The 14,420-nt window shown below is 42.6% G+C and overlaps 1 protein-coding gene across 2 annotated transcripts in view; it reads left to right on the forward strand.

The window, feature by feature from the left end:
- SHANK3 (SH3 and multiple ankyrin repeat domains 3) overlaps positions 1 to 14,420 on the forward strand; it is a 2,151,740-nt gene that overhangs the window by 1,474,661 nt on the left and 662,659 nt on the right. The window lies entirely within an intron of this gene.

Raw genomic sequence — 14,420 nt, forward strand, 5'->3', positions numbered from 1 at the left:
TTTCTAGACGTTTGGTTTGTGGTTGAAAAATTGAAATTTTGGAGAAAAATGACATTTTACTGAGGAATTAGTTGTTCTCTCCCGTAGGTCACAAGCTTCCTGCACTTACTATATATTGATATTGATTTGTCAGCGCCTATTAAGATGGCTCCTGTATTTCCGGCGAGCTTTTTGGTTCATCTGTAGTTTGGCATTCCCTGTTTATCGCTGTTTGAATATTTCTCTGTACCCCCCTGGCCTATGGCTTTATGTCGTCTTGTTGGGGGGGCCAGTCTTCTATAATACAGACCGATCACACATATGTGTTGCCTTATTCTACCGCCCTGGTACAGCATGGGTGGCTTCATTGTGCACCGTTAGCTGGTGGTCTGCTTTGCTGTCTACAGGCCTCTGGGTAAATTCATATTGGCTGATACTTGCTAGAATTTTTTTTTTTCTGATTAATGGTTGTAGACATCAACACATGCCAGTGCCATCTGTTTCACAATTGCTTTTTAACCAATATTTGTTTCCAAGCATCTACTGCATGTTGTGCTTGCAGTTGATGAAAGCTATATTTATGTAGCGTTTGCCATCCTCGCTGAAAAACACGAGTTAAAATCAGTGCCAAAAACGAAAAATTAATCATTTTGACAGGTAATGGCAGTGGAGGATTTCTGTGCTGGCTTTAGACCTATTAAACTAATTAGACTAATAAGTCTGATTTTCGCCAAATGTATATGTACACAGTACAAAAATGTTGATTGACCAACAAATGACTTTCCTGCTTGCAATATTCCCAGGAAAATCTTCAAAGTAATACATGAGCAGAAAATCGCCTCAGCTGCCACCTCTGGGGCTCTAGCCTTGGCCTCCCTTTCATGGTATTACTAGAAGAAGTTGTAAAATACACGTCACATTACTGAACATGTCCCCCTTTACGGATCTTGTATATAAATGGAAAGTCTGGTATTTCCTCATCCAAGAACTCAACTGCACCATTTTCTTTCTTTGACTTTTGACCAGTTGATCATTTGCTTAAAAGTGTGACTGCTTACGATTCCCTCAATATATTTGTTCGTCTAACTCGATAAAACATTGTGCTAATATGACTAGTCAAAATAATATAGAGATGTTTGGTTCATTGATCTCGGTGATGCGTCATCTCACTCACGCAAACTAGTGGTACCACTCTCGGGGAAGGAAAATCTGGATCTCTCCAACACATCCATCAATTTTAAACCAATTTCTCAGGATCTGGTCACTGACAACTTGCTAAAATGCGTGGTTGCACAATAACTCCAAGATTTGTCTCCAAAATCAATTGAAATCCTTTTGTCTGGTGGAGGGGGTGTCACTGCTTCGATCCTTCTAAATCTATCAGTGCCATTTAACTGCTTTGTCTAAGTAGTGCATTGGCCTTATCTCTACATATGGTTGGTGGTAGTATCCTGGCTACGGAATGGTTATCTCTTTAAATTGATGCATGTTAATGGGTTCCAGTTCTCCTTTCTCTGTCTCAATATCATCTTGTGGATTCTCTAGGATTTGTCCCTTTTTCACCTCTGTTTATACACCAGGCATAGGCTTTTGAGTTGAGCACATCTCAATGAGAGCAACATCTTGCTAAGGCTAAACCGAGATATTGGTGCATCATGTCCATGTTTACATCATGTCTGAAAGCCCTACACATCTTTAGGTGCCACTGACGAGAAAAACTAGATATCGCTATAGCAGAATGTGTTAATTTTAGTTGATATGTGGACTTACGGCTCGCCATTGGGAGTCAATGCCCCAGTAAGTCTCTGCCACAGTAAAAGAGTTTTTTTTATTATTGAAACTCAATATTCCTAGATCCTCAGGGACTCAGGGCTCAGCAGCCACCTTGAATTGCTCCTTTTATATCAAAATCCTTAGTAGACTCTTATCTTGAAGTTACTGGTGTCCACTTGCCTGGGCTAATGTAAAAGTATGTACCGCATACTTTCAGCGAGACCGGTATCATGGCTTCCAAAAGTGCAGCGTGCTGCTGCACGTGTTCTCTCAATGCTCAACTGAACTTCACACGTTTGTTGGGGGAGTACTAGGCTTAGGGAACTTTCCATAGCAGATAATACGTACTATAACTTGGTGCCCCCCCCGCCCCCCATCTATTCAACAGTTTAGTCAACTATAAGCCACCGAGAATGGTGTGTTCTTCCTGAGGTGTGTTCCTCCTGGGCTTTCTTAATGAAGGTGACATTCTTGTGGAACTGCCTTCCTCTAACCACCTATGAGCCTTAAAAATACATGATATATACCATCATGACGAGAACGATTCGACACACCAGTGGAAAGATTGCATTGTATACTCATTATGTCTTTGACTGTTCTGTCTATGTGTTACTTATAGACTATCATTAGCTAAACAAAATATAGTTCCAAAAATATATAGGAAATCATAATAATTTTACTCTATCCACAACTCTGTTGGATATTCTCCACATTGAAGGCAGATTACTATAGCCTTACAACCCTCCGCCGTAGCAGGCTATACCAGCAATTAAAGGCCCACTCCAGCCTAATAGCTCTGTAATAAGAGAGTGGGTCTTTATTGGGCATTAGAGCTTAAAATGGGGGTAATAAGGCTATTAGGGCATTCAACCCTAATAAAAAAACATCAGGCTCCTGGGAGACACACTGGGTTTGCAACCCTTAACACTTTCAAAGCTTTAGTGCGTTTCACAGCTCTTGCTGAGTGTGTCTAACAGTTGCTACCGCATATGCAGAGCCCTCAGAGCGTGAAATGCTCTAAATGCCTCATAGCCCTTCTGCCTCAGGCTTTACCAGTTGTTAAAGGCCCTCTCCCTCATTATAGAACTTTGCCCAGTAGCTTGGGCCTGTAATTTGGGTTCAGGACTTTAACAACAAGCATAGCAGTCAACAGCGGGCTATAAGGCTAATTTAACATTCTTGTCAAAGAATACTCCTATTCTTGTACCCTCTTTATTTCTCCAAGCCAATATAGCCCCCCATGCACCAACACTGATGTTTTTCTATGTCTCAGTGAGTAACATGTCATATTTATCAACAATTAAATGCTCCATCATTGCTGCAAGCTATGACCTTAGATATGCAATCATTTTCTTCAATTATTGGAACTGTAATTATGTCTTAATGATGTAATACAGACCATCAAGGACTGAAAGGTTCAGTATGTGTGATTTCCGAAGGATGACCTTGAACCCTGATGTTCTTTTAACTTCTCTAATTGTGTCATCAGCTGCAGAATTGAATCAATAGAGTTTACAGTAGTTAGCAGCATTTATGTACAACATTCATTTCCTATTGCCGTTCTGTTTCTTAACCCTCTTGTTATTTTCATTCTTACTTATCCTTTCTGCCAGTAGTTTCATGAAGAGGCCAAACAACAGTGGGGAGAAAGGACAGCCATGTCTCATTTCTATATGTGTCTTAGAAGGTTTCGAGAAGCGGCCACTGACTCTGACGGATGCTGTCGATTTGTTGTACCCATGTAGTTCCCACTCTTGAAATCTGGGGCCAAACTCAAAGTTGTTCAGGGTTTCATCCATACACTGTCTACTGACTCGGTTGAATGATTTTTCTGCATTCAGTGAAATCAAAACAGCCATCTTTCAGGTTCTCTGGTTTTTCTCCATAATTTGGGGCATTTTCTTTTATTTTCGCTTTAGCTTCTTCTCATTAACAAGCCATATTTGTGTGGACCAATAGTCCCTGGAAGGATATGCCCTAATCTAGACACCAGGATACCAGTGAATAGTTTTGCATCAATGTTTGAAAGTGACCTAGATCTGTAGAACTACAGAAAATATTATCTTCCACTAGTTTGGGAATTAGTAATCATGGTTCCATTCATTGTGTCCGACATGAATCCTGTGTCTACAAAAGAGTTGAAAATGCAGGTCAGTACTGGAGAGATGACTCTACAGAATGCGTTGTAAAACAATGGGTAGAATCCGCCGGGCCTGGGAACTTTCCAGATTTTAATCCTGATATTCCTGATTTCACTTTCTCTATCTGTATAGGCTATCTAAGCGTTCACTTTCCTCTTGGGAAAGATTAAGAACTTGAGATTGGTCGATATATGTAATGACAACTGCTAGACTACCCTGCTCTATTTGGTACAGCTTAGAGTAAAATACCTTAAAGGTTTCTGCAGTCTCTTGGTCAGTACATGGTGCTTCCCCTTGTACATCTTTGGCTACTTTAATCTTGCCTTTCTTAATGTTAGCTATTCGTTTATAATCGAACAGCTTCCCAGTTTTTTTCCCTGACATAATATTTCTGTTTCTGTCTCAATAGAGACTGCTCTGTCCATATCCCAAACTTTTATTACTATCATCTCCACCAGTTTACGCCAAACGTTTGAGGGGTTTGTCCTCTTTTGAATACTCTCTATTCCTTCATATGGTATTCCAGTCTATCTCGTAAGGGTTGCCAATCCTTAAGTAGTTTAGAAGAGATAGTAATGAGATCACTTCTGATCACTGATTTTAGGTCACCCCAGAGCATAGGTATCCCTACTGCCCTCTTGTCATTTTCACTCCGGTGTGATTACATTTGATTCTCCTTTACAATCTCTTGTCTACGATGCTATTCGTGAACCACTAGCGCCTTTTGCATAAAGCTTGGTGTAGATCGTAAATGTTATCGAAATTGAGGTATGCTGTGGTGACCCATCTCTGAGTTAGTCACCCTGGGAATCACCATGGCTATTATCAGAAAGTGACAGAGGCTCACATATGTCCACTCGACCCCTGAGCAGAAAGTATAGTCAATAAGATCAGGATGCTAAAGTCACCAAGCATCTCTCAGCCCTGTTCACTAAAACCAGTTTTGTGTCAACCCTGGAAGCGACGCAGTGTGTCCCATTCTTACCAAGGATCTATCTTTGGTGCTTTTCATTATGTGCTAAGGTCTCCACCAATAACAGTGTCCCCTTCCGCCACCAGGACTATACCCAAGATACCTGTGCTAACGAAGCTCTCCTGTTCTATATTGGCAGTGTCTATGGCACTGTGAACTGTGTGAGTGTGCTACCCTGCTCGTCTGCTACCACTTTCACTATTTTACAAAGGAAGTTTCACTTTCACTACTGTACATCATCGCATGCTCAGTAGGCTCCGCTGCTGTAATCCCCAACTTGGCACCTCAGTTTGGACCCAATGATGCAAATCAATCTTGACCCTGCTACAGGAACGGTTGAGCTGGAACTGCCAGGCCAGGTTCTCCACGAAACAAAACACCAGCAACCCAATAATAATCTTTGCCCTGATTGGGGCTCTTCAGTCAGGTGTAGCTTGGTTTCAATGGCACAGTGAGCATGGGACCCACATCTGGACATACCTTTGCTACATAGGATGGCACATCAAACACACAAAGAAGGATGGGAGTAATTCTGGCAATAAGTCCAACCACTGGCAAGCTCTCATATTAGCATTCCAACCCATTGCTCTTTTGACCCCCCCCATGCCACCTCAGTTTTGACTCTTTCATATGCAAATCGAGATTGACCCTGCTCCAGTTAGAACTGTCTAGCCCAAACTGCCAGGCTAGGTCCACCCTGAACCTAACCCCAAGACTGGTTTTGTCCTGATTGCGGCTTGTCAGTCAGCGCAGCTTGATTCGTTCAGTACTTGTGAGCGTGACAACTAACTTTCTAGGTAATATCTAGATTAACCTGCTTACTGAAGCAGCAGTATACACTGATAAACATCTCTTCTTTTGCTGCAAGAGTTGTAAAGAGCTGGGTTGGAAATAGGGTTGTTTTAAATTGCTCTAGGGTTTTTGGTGTGAACACTGGTGCATTAATGCGGCAGATGTCTACCGTGTTCTTTTGGGTTTCTGTTTGTCTCTATTCTGCATATTCTTTCATACTCTCGCCAATTCATTTATTGATAGCATACCATTATCTAGGATAGAATTTGTTTTCATTAGATGTTAAAGTACTTCATTGTTGTTCTTTGGGGTGGCTTATTCATCACCTTTCAAAATGGAGTTCCTCTGTGGCTTTAATTACCTTTGTTCACAGAGTCAAAACCCTTTTCAGGTTTTGCGTGACAGTCACACAACACTGCTTTTTTTATATTCACATGATGGAACTACATATTGTATGTTTGCTCAAGCGAGGTTATCCTCTTGTTATATAATAAACCAATTATTTACCTAACCCAGAACAAAGCAGAAACGGGTCTTTTGCATGTACATTATATTACATTCTAAAAATATCAAACCTGCTCCGAGTGATATTTTTCCTTTTACCCAGAAACAAAAACCTAATGTTCACTGTCACTGTTTAGGGATACAGCACAAAGGGCTCTGCTGCGTGTAGGGCACTGGTGTGTAACATTTGTCAGCAGGGGCCTGGCCAGAGTTAGAAGATAGCTATGGGCTGTGCGATTCATTGCCAATTAAATTCAAAGTCTGTCCACGTTTTTTCACATGATTATGTAGAAATTCCGACATGCAATTTGCATCCACGCACTAGTGTTAAAAACCCCTGCTGTAGACCGTAGAGCGCCAGATGCGCACCGTGATAGGGTTGGCATGTCCTACAGAAGTGGTCAATCCAAATCTTCCTGCGTGTCACAACTCTTTGTCAAGGAAATATCTTAATAGTAGTCCTATGCCTTGTGTTAATTAATTTTTTCATTAATTTGATGATCTAGTTTGCCCTTTTCTGTGGCCAATCTGATTCGTAAAACTGGATCAGAAATTACCTTGTAATATTTTCCTATATCCAAACGGTTTCCTGGCCCTGTACTCAAAGCGTGCTCTCATGGCTCAACCAACGATCTAACATGACCACATAAAGTCATGAAATTGGACATGATGGTGTAACCTGAGACCACACTTTGGGCACAGTATTGCCTTACTGAAGGACCAGTGCACAAAACCCAGAATACATCATCATGTGATGTCTCGGCTTCTATGGTGAAGCGGACAACCCGCAGTGCTACGATTGTTTACTATTGGCAGATGTGCATTACTCAAATGCTAATAACAGAGCATGTGCATCAGCTACAGGTATGAGCTCTGCTTTAAAAAGCTCTCTCGACTGGCCACCATAGTGCTATCATGTGGTGGTGACAGGAGGCAGGGCAGTCTGTGATGTCCTTCTGTGTGGTGTATCAAATCCCAGGTAGCATTCTACTCTCACCAGTATCCACTGAGATTAAACAAATCTGAAAAGGGCGTAAGCAAAGTCAAGTAAGATTAGATACAAGAGCCCCCACAGACGCCTTGGTTGTGCACTAGTGCGATAGGTACTGTTCCTTCAAGTTAATGGCAAGCATGCCTTATTGCCCGGACTTCACCACAGACAACCTGTTTTTGGAGCTCAACTTCAGCTTCAAGACTGCTGTACCTATAGTAATCCACATTTGTAAAGCGCAAACAATCACCCGTAAGGGTCTCTAGGTGCTGGGGGCCGTCAGGAAGATTAAGCAAGCTATTGCCCAGAGTCACATGGTGCTGGGCTAATCTGCCGCCAGCGCTGGGGATCGAACCGTGATCCACAGATTCCGGAGACAGTCGCCCTGGCCGCGGCGCCACACCTCTTCCTCTTCATAGACTCAGTCGGTTTCATTTTTAATGCGCCATATTGGCCGCCTTGGCGCACACATAGACATTTCACGGTCCTCTCTCAGCAAAGATGCCGAGCCATCTATGCTTCCTGCCAGAGTCGTTCTTTCTTCTTTTACAACTATGCCCAGTTTCCTAGCAACTAATGCTCCAGCACTTGTCCCTGGAGTATCCCACGTGTTTACAACTTCATCATTTTCTATTATTTCCTCTGACTCATGATGTGAGTGCTTCTCCGGCTCTGGGATCTTCAAATGCTTACACAGCTTCCAATATATCGATCTGGCCGCTTTTTTGTGCCTCGCAGTGTACACATTCTCAGCCATATGGAGATGGGACGGTCTCTAGGGGTGTGTGCGAGACTCTACGATGGTTTCCTTTCAGATGTTTTGCATTATGCAAACGACTTCCACTTAGCCCACACCACCCTGGGCTGCAATGAATAACCCCTGCCTTTAAATTTAATCCCTTACTTTTTAATCATTCATCTGCCATTTTCTGATAATTTAGTTCTTTTTTAATATCTTGAATGTACTTTGTTCACGTGTTTGAAACCCAGCAAGCATACTCATGTGTGGCTGGGGCAACCCTCCATATGTGTGTGTTATTGATGCTAACCTGTACAGGAGCGGGATCGAGGCCTGGGAAATATTTATCATAGGAATGTAACGCTCCTGACATGAAACAATCATAATTAGTTCTCCCGGTTTTATGGTATTTATATTTTTGACATTTCCCTCGGTATTTATCCATATTTATTTTTTGTCAACTTTATCTGTATTTATCCATATTTATAATGGGTTTTGTGAAAAAATAAAGCTGAAACTAGTTTATTTCTGCATTTATTTAACCAATAAATATGCAGTCATGCTTGAATGCCTGCCAGGTTTAAGTGCTATGAACACCTGCAGAAGATAAAACAACGCACTTATAGGAAAATATGCACATTTCAGTATCAGCCTTGTGCATATCTTCTCCTGTTTAAGCCTCTTTACTAAAATTCCCTTTATTTAACCCCCTTACCTATCAATCCACACAGTTATTGGCCTGGTAGTCATGGCAAAGTGTATTTAGAATCACTCAAAAAGCACCCAATTTCCGTTTTTATCTAAATCTAAAAATAAATACAGACAAGAAAATAAATGGTTTTCTGTCTGTATTTATCTGTAAATATCAGTAAAAACGGAAAACAGGGAGCCTTAATCATAATGAAAATATAGTAACTGTGAAACCTTCCATCGTGAATTTAATGAACGCAGCTGACTGGGTGCCATTCTCCAGAAGTTTAATTTAACATCATGGTAAAGTCAAATACCAACAACCCCAGATCTTTGAAACTCTGCATCCAAATGCGCTTATGTTGAGAGCCTAAACACGCATGCCCAATCACGCTGCAACACACACACTGCTGAGGTAATGGCCAGTGGCGGCTGGCATGTAAGGAGGGTGGTGAGATGGGGGGGTAGACACAAATAAAAGTGAAAAAAAATCCCACTTACCTTATATGCGTTACGTCCTCCTCCTTCCTCAGGTCTCCAGGCAGGCAGGCTCCAGGAAATTGCAGTAACCAATCCTGGCGCTGCTCTCATGCTGCATGCCAGGATTGGAGGGAGCGGCCTCTCTTGCCGCTCCCAAGGGCACTGGAGCTCTATGCTGTCTCTAACCCAGCTGTGTAGGACAGCTGGTTTAGTGAGGTTTAAACTGCGCATGTCTGGCTGGCCGTCGCAAGACGGCCAGCCATAGAGACATGTGCACTTTAAACCTAGGTGCCCCGCCTATCACTGCTTTCTGCTGCTGCTTGATGACTGGCAGCAGTAGAAAGCTCTGCCCCCTCCCTGCCCCCGTTTGAAAAATAAAATGGTGATATATTACCATTTTATTTTTCTATCCCTTAACGGAGAAGCCACCCCAGGTAATGATCCCTTCCTCCTTCCATCATGGACAGGGGTACCTACTTCCACCGTGATATAGTACACCCCAAAATGCCCTACATTTATTCGGGGTGTAGTAGCACAGGTGTGAGGTCAGTTCCCTCAAAGCCCCTCTCAGGCCCACCTACATGTTGGGCTATACCCGGAATGCTTGTCAATAAATTGAGGATGGTGGCCAGGCAGAGTGCCAGAGTCTAAAGTACGGTTCTATTTTCCCTTTACTGATGAACTAAGATGCCCCATAAATGGCCTGAATTCACCCACTGTGTTTTTTTAGACCTTAGTGTCACCCACTAAGGGCCTGATACACAAAGGATCTCCACACTTGTGGCAGAGGCCCCACAGTCGTGGGGGAGTCTCCGCACTCGGGGAAATGAGATTTCTCAGTGTAAGTGAGATCATTTACAGCACACACCTGCATAGACCTGGACATAAGGCAGTGTAGGCCCAATTTTCCTACCGATGTTTGTGAATTTGCATGCAGGGAGCTCTTATTGCTGAGATACCACCCGAGTGCGGAGACTCCCCCATGACTGCGGGACCTCCACCATGAGTGCAAAGGCCCTTTGTGAATCAGGCCCTAAGGGCTTATTCAATGAATTGAAGTACTGTCAATTGCTTTCCACTCTCAGGCTTAGATTTACTATGATTTTGTGTCAGTCTGCGTCACTTTTGTGGCGCAGCCCTGACACAAAACCATTTTTGAAAAATACTAAGCCATGTGTTGTAGTAGATGGAAAATAAGGTAACGCAGCACATATTGCTGCTCTGCTTAACTTTGCATGTATAATTAAATAAATAATCTGAGTCGTCAGATTATGAGAACCTAACCAAAAGGGTATAGGGAAAGCACTTGTTTCCCGAGAAACCCAAGAAAAAGAAAGAAAGGGCAATTCCTTTCTTTAGTCCCCTCACTCACCAGGGTTTCCCCACGGTGACATGCTTCATCATTGGGGTCCTCTCAGTCCTCTACGGACTGAGGCGTGCTGCGACTTGCGGATTTACGTAGGAGCACTGAACAAGACTATGTGTTGTGCAAGTGTTGTGGTGTGGAGTGGTTTAAAGTGAGTTAAAATAATTAACTAGTGGGCCAATCTAAATTTATTGTTGCTCCTAGCTAATTAATTAAAAAAGTGGGTAATATGCTAGAGATAACTACTATAATGGGTAAGTGTACCTAGCATATGTTGTCGACTAGTTTCAAGCTTCCCAAGCTCTTCATCAGGACTACACTGGGACCAGCCCAGTGTGAATACCACTCCTAGAAGACCTAAATTGGTGCATAAAATAAGTGAAAAAAACGAAAAACGCTGTGCAAATTAAGCATGCGTTATTCAAAATACATACGTAATGTACGTCTCATGGAATTCTGTAGGATGGAAAACAGACATTAGGGGAGAAAAGGCAGATTATGCATTATTGTCTTAGGATAAAAAAAGGTGAAAACACTATGCACCAGTGTCGCAATGCTCATTATTCACAAAATATAATTGTGCCACTGTATAGTTCTCCCGACATTACATCATTCACGCTGGCGTCTAGCTATATAGTGAATAAAGGTGATCGTGAATGCACGAAGTGCACATTTAATAGCACACACAAAGTCAAAAAATATGCGTCTGACAACATAAATTACACACAAGACAAACAAAATAACGAAAATACATACATTTTAAAAGGCAAAACTGTGCCTCATGGTCGACTGAGGGGGGGTTGGACACTCGTACACCTAGGATAAAGGTACAAGCCATAAAGTAACAAAGTACTTCAAGCGCTGTCCTGGTAGGAAATCCAGCGCAGAATGAAGAGAGTAAGAGTGGAGAACCATTAAGATTACGAGGGGCAAAGGCAACCCCCTGCTGCGTGGTTACTCACTTGTACTTGTCAGGCCACCCGCCGGAAAACACCTACTGGTACACTGCCTCGCCGACCGCATACTGACTGGATGCGAGCCGGGTGCCTAGATATCTACCTGGTGGGGGTGTGAAAAGGAAGAAGGGACTCGCCGGTTGCGGTCGTGTTCCATAGCCGCCATCTTAGTACTGGCATATATCGTAAATAGAGGGATAAGAGTAATTGAAAAAGAAGTTAGTAGTTAACAGGAACGCAAGGGATTAGCCATCCGCTGTGTGTATCTAAGAAAACGGAGAGGAAAAATTCGCTGGTTGTGGTTCCCCTCGATCGCCGCCATCTTAGAGCAGGTACCAGTTGTCAAAGTTACTAAGACGTACAAAATCAAGAGAAATTAATAATAGGCAATGTCATAAGTGTTAAATTCATCTACTCCGTTCAGTGCATAAAAAACGGAGAAGGCTAAAGAGCCTTAGGGTGTCAAATCTCGTAACTAAAATAGGTTCGGCCATCTTAGGTAGGGAAGAACGTGTAAGAAAAGGTAACCAAGCAGTGCCACACTAATTCTTTGAAAAACAATGAGTATAAGCCCATAGTTTGGGGGAACTAGTAGTCCCATTAGTGACTCCATGCTAGGTTTTTAACAAACCTCCATGCTAGGTTCGACACAAAACCATATACACCTCTCATGGGTGAAATGAAAAGATAGTTACTTCAGTTGTAATCTTGCTTGTAAGGGCCACTTGAAAAATAACTCGAGAAAATTATATCACTCGTATTATTAGACCCAATAAAACGCAATGGCGTGCTCGAATTGCCAAATATAATATTTTAGGCTGATACATTTAGGGTACCAAAAACAAAGTGGTTGGATAACAAGAGGTTGCTGACAGATAACTCAGTTTGTAGTGAAATGGCCCCATGGTATATCATCATTAAGGCCGTGGTCGTCTGAACGCAGTTTAAACACCCAACGTTGTTCTTTTTCGTGTAGATTCTTCTCCCTGTTGGGATAGTTACTGACATGTTCGAGAATGACCCAGCTGAAGTCATTTGGTGTATGTTGTTTATCCAAGAAATGCGTCGTCATTTTGGTGTTATTATGTTTGCATCTGAAGTTGCTGCGGTGTTCGACCATTCTCGTGCTCACTTTTCTTGTGGTCATTCCCACGTAGTGAAGATTACATACGCATGTAATGAGGTATACTACCCCGGTAGTGTTGCAATTCGTAAAGGATCGCAGATTCCACGTCATGCCATTGTTGCAGGTGACAGTCTTAGTTGCTGTGGTTAGGTGACATACACTGCAGTTGGCACAGGGGTAATGTCCCTCTGGGAGTGGGTGTAGTAGGCGTACTGGACCAACCGTCCTTGTTGAATTAGGTCTGGTATGTACCAAATAGTTCTTGATGTTTTTTGCTTTTTTATGGCTAAACATAGGTAGTTGCAGATTAAGACCCCCACTGTTGAGGATTCGCCAATGTCTTTTGATGATCTTGGTCACCAGATCAGATGCGGTGTTGAAAGTTGTGATGCAGATTTGTCGTTTCACATTCTTATCCGATGTTTTTTCAGGTTTAGGTTCCAGAAGCGCATCACGGTTATTGTTGGATGCTCGTTTTTGTGCTTTGGACACAAGATGTGATGGGTAATGTCGTTGCATCAATTTTTTGGATAAATCTTGAGCTTGCCTTTTGTAGTCCTCTCTCGTGGTGCAGTTGCGTCTTAGACGTAAGAATTGCCCGAAGGGTAGATTATCTTTGAGACTTCTCGGGTGGAAACTCTCATATACCAAGAGGCAGTTTCTTGCCGTAGGTTTAAAATGTGTAGTCGTGATCAGGCGGCCGTCGCGCGCCGATATGTTAAGGTCAAGAAAGACCAAATCTGATCTGCTCATGGTGAAGGTGAACTTTAGAAATGGATCTTGTTGGTTAAGCCAGAGAAAAAAGGATTCAAAATCCGTCTCGTTACCCTCCCAGATGAGGAACACATCGTCGATGTATCTCTTCCATAACTTGATATTGTTGATGTGTGGGTTGTTGTTATGGAGGATCTTATGTCGTTCCAGATGGTGTACGTAGAGCCCAGCCAGGCTCGGCGCAAAGGTGCTTCCCATGCTCGTACCGTGGGTTTGTTTGAACAAAGAATCATTGAATTGAAAGAAATTTTCTGTTAGAGCTAGGCGACAGCATTCCAACACCACATGTCTGGGTGTGTGGTAAGCCCAATCATTTTCGAAGAGTACTTCCTCAAGGATGTCCAGTGTATCCTTGTGTGGTAAACTGGTGTACAAGCTTTCCACATCGAGGCTGATTAAGATGCTGGTTGTAGGATTGAATTCTAGATTTTGAATTAGACACAGAACAGCTTTAGTGTCTTGTAGATACGTGTCGGTCGCTTGGACAAGTGGTCTCAAAAAAGCGTCGGCGAATTTCGACAGGGGTTCTAGAATAGAACCAATTCCTGAAACTATGGGCCTGCCAGGTGGTTTCACCATAGACTTGTGTATCTTAGGGATAGTGTAAAAGTAGGGGATGACTGGTTGCTTGTTTTCCAGAAATTCCGCCTCTTTTCTACTAATCCAGTCATTGACAAGGGATTCTTCAACCAGGTTCGCAATCTCAATCCTCAGCCGTTCAGTTGGGTTGGTTGGTGTAGCTAGGTAGTTTCTTCTGTCGTCCAGCAGTCGGAGACATTCAGTTTGGTAATCTGATGTCTCTTGGAGGACTATGGCTCCCCCCTTGTCGGCTGGTTTAATAGTGACAGTTTCGTCTTTGGAGAGTTGGTGAATCGCCTCTTGTTCAATTTTACTTGTGTTATGGAAGACTCTTATGGATTTAGGGTCCAATTCCCTAATCTCCTTAATTACTGCTTTTTCGAATGCTAGTAATTCAATAGGAAGGGTATTGGGAGGAGGTGTGAAATTAGATTTTTTGTGCAGTCCTGTGTCCGTCTTAGATGTAAGGTCTGGTTCTTTGTCTTTGAAAAAAACTTCCAACTTGATTCTGCGTATAAATTCTTTCAATTCGCAGATCAGTTTAAATTTATCCAAGG

The sequence above is a fragment of the Triturus cristatus genome, chromosome 4_1 (genome assembly GCF_964204655.1).
Source record: "Triturus cristatus chromosome 4_1, aTriCri1.1, whole genome shotgun sequence".
In the NCBI taxonomy this organism is placed as follows: domain Eukaryota; kingdom Metazoa; phylum Chordata; class Amphibia; order Caudata; family Salamandridae; genus Triturus; species Triturus cristatus.